Source organism: Amblyomma americanum, chromosome 4 (assembly GCF_052857255.1).
Source record: "Amblyomma americanum isolate KBUSLIRL-KWMA chromosome 4, ASM5285725v1, whole genome shotgun sequence".
NCBI classification, from domain to species: Eukaryota; Metazoa; Arthropoda; class Arachnida; order Ixodida; family Ixodidae; genus Amblyomma; species Amblyomma americanum.
The window spans coordinates 48,182,736-48,185,945 of NC_135500.1; the positions used below are offsets into that span (position 1 = coordinate 48,182,736).

The 3,210-nt window shown below is 46.6% G+C and overlaps 1 long non-coding RNA gene across 1 annotated transcript; it reads left to right on the forward strand.

Moving 5' to 3' along the window:
- Window positions 1-882: 882 nt before the first annotated feature.
- LOC144130109 (uncharacterized) lies at window positions 883-2,900 on the forward strand. Its single transcript, XR_013313969.1, has 3 exons — window positions 883-935; window positions 2,761-2,799; window positions 2,865-2,900. It is a non-coding gene; the product is annotated as an uncharacterized LOC144130109 (long non-coding RNA).
- Window positions 2,901-3,210: the final 310 nt, after the last annotated feature.

Below are 3,210 nucleotides of genomic sequence, written 5' to 3' on the forward strand. Positions count from 1 at the left end.
CCGTTGAAGCATTCGTATTACTCGCCCGTAACAATCCTTTGTCATTTTTACACCGATAGCTGTTAGGCGCCCGTCCCTGGCTTTCTCATCGCCGTCGGCGTAACCGATGGGTGCGTTGATAGCATCCACCCGGTGAGTTATTTATTTATTTATTCAAAATACCATACAGTGTCCAGAAGGGCATTGAGTAAAGAGGGCAAAATAACGGATTAAGTACGATAGGAACAATGTGTTAAATACAACGCGCAGTGCAAGCCAAAAAAGTAAAAGCAATTATAATTATACAGGGCAGATCACAACAAGACATACATCGCCGCGAGCAACAAAAAAGTACATAAAATTAGCAAGAATGCATCGCGTGTGCCCAATACACATTTAAAGAAAAAGCAGTAGCCATAATAAAAATGTGAATTATTGAAACAGCAAAAGAAACCTAAACATAACACACTAGCAACGAGGAGAAAAAACTTAGGGGACACACAACCTATAACAAGACACCATGTCGTTAAAGAAAATATTTGTGCAGCTGGTCTTGGAATGGTTGGTGGTAGCAGATGCGATACTGTCGGGAAGATCATTCCAAAGAACAATGGCACGTGAAAGAGCCATTGTTGATTATATTGATTCTTATAGCAAAATCTTATATGATATGAAAAAAGTGTGCTCATAAACGGTGTCCTTCTCAAAGGTGCTTTTGTCCAGGATTGTTAGTGATGTTGAAGGTGATGTTGGGTATGTCCCAACGACGAGACTAACCAAATTTTTCTGAAGCGCCTCCTACTGCAAAGGTCATATTCCTCATGTCCGCAAAAGTGATATACATTCGTGAAGAAGGAGAAGAGGACGGCGCAATTACTTGAGGAGAAGAAGAAGAAGAAGAAGAATGGACCAAGCTTCAGTTCCACCTTCAGTGCAAAGAAAGGGGATTCTAAGAGGTTCGTGAGTCTCCTGTGGCCTATTGTATTGTAAGCACCATTGCCGCACATATTTGGGCACCTTCCTGTCCGGCTGCATTCAAGTTACACCTCACGAAGGAGTTGAATGGGCCTGGGTAAATTTAAACTACTAGCGATTGTTAACATGCGCCGCAATCTGCAGGGTATCTTCTGATTTGAGCCTCATTTATGCCCAGGGAAGTAATCGTTCCAAGCCTGCACTGCGCTTGACCATCTTTAGTCGACTGTGTAGAGCGCTAACGGTGACTAAGCAGTGCTGCGCACATTGTATTTTACGCTTCAATGATTCCAAGAGTTTCACAAAAAAAATCGAGCGAGCGCAGTGATGCGCCCAATGACAGGAGTATCTTATCCCTTTAGCAGCTGCCGGCCACACAGCATTGTTAGGCGCCGTCGCGAATGCCGCCAGTAGTGCCCGCGAATTGTTAATTCTAATCTACGAGTTTTAAAGACCTCATGTGACACATGCGCTAAGAGGTACGCCGTACTGGAGGCTCTTGAATAATTTCGACCAGCTGGGGTTCTTGAACGTGCGCTCGCATCACACAGTACACTCACATTTTAATGCGAAAGCATTACTAGTGCCAAATGCTACGAGAAAAGCCGGCAGCGTGCCTTTGCATGTGTATTTGAAGATGGTACAGAAAATCCCAGCGAAGGCAAGAAAAAAGAGGATGGCGTCATCAAGCAGGCGTGTGACGCACACAGCAATCCGAGCACCGCCACATCCGACAGTCGTACCCATGTCGTTCGTATCTATATATTCGCCACTGGCCTAACTCCATGTGACGCCAGATTTGCCGACATGCGTACAGCTGTGATGCAACCATTTTTTCGTAAAGCGTTCAGGGTGGTGTCACACGATTTCTCGTCGCATATGGCTTACGTGTGCTAGTCAAGCTGGAGGCAAGCTAACGACAAGGATTCGAACCAAAGACATAAGAACCTTCAATGGTATGCCTTCCCAGACTTTCGTATCCAAACTGTGATGCAACCGGTCGTCGTACAGGGTTGCGGGTGGTGTAATACGCGCGCGTCTGCATGTGGGTGGTGCCATACATCGCGCCACCGGAAACCCTCCGGCAGTAATGCTTCGCATTCGCACGGGTTAGCAGTGTTATGTATGTCTGCCGATTTCTTCTTGTTTCGCATGTTTGGGAATACGGCCTCCGCGACCGGGATCTACCCTACGACTCTGGCGTCAGCAGCCGAACGCCAAAGCCACGGAGAAACCGCGGCGGGTGTTGTGCGCGTGAACAGAACTTGGAGGGCGGGGTTGGGGGGGGGGGGGGGGGCACATATGCGCGACACTTTGCACTCGCTCCACAGCGAACTAGAGAATGCTAGGACTCAGTTAGGGCTCAGCTCCAGCTCTCTTTGGCCATGATTGTACTGTGTTTGCTTCTGCTCGCCTGTCTGCATTCTCTCTGGCACTGAGCTGATTTCGTACTGAAGAGTGTACAACAAATGGCTTGCAGAGCCAAAGAGCAATGGACAATCACTACTAAGAAGCATAGAAGCATCGGTAGAGAGAGGCCACAGCCTACCAGTGATTCCTGCGCAGAAGGCTCTGCAGGTTGCAGGATACGCTTGTAAAATATCCTTAGTTGTTCCGTTGCAACTGACGGCCCCACTTCAAGGGAACATTTATTTTTTAAGTCTCGTCTGCATGCTCAAGATAATCGGGGACGCCAAAGCTTAGTATGAGTGCGCTTTGCACGTGAGTATCCTGCTGCTATGTGTGGCTGGAATAGTAGGGCAAAAAGTTCTCACGTGGTTCCACTTAATTTCCATCTTAATTCAGTCAGGATGGCCGCAGTGACCGCTCCAGAAGAGGTTCCAGGTAAGCCAGCGGTGACAAAAGCCAGTTGCGAGCCGTTTGTGACACGTGGTCTAACTTTCACGCAGAGGAGTCCTACAGCTCTACGGCTAGTAGCGAAGAAGGTGAGACTTCTTTTTTCTCTTTCTTGTGCTGAAAACTGCTTTCATCTTTAGTCTAAAATGTTTATAGAAAACGCGTCTCATTTTTATAAAATAAACAATACCACAACTGCCACCTCACTTTTAAGTGTCACTGATGTAACTTGCCGTGAAAATAGTGCCGCTTTGATCAGACCTATAAAAAAGATATTTCATCAGAATGCTTATGTCGACACGGTTTCCGTTAATATTAGCAAGCGGGCAGTCATATTCGAAGATGTTCTCTGTCCAGAACCAGCTTTAAAATCTCTTGGACATTTAGGTCATGTGACAA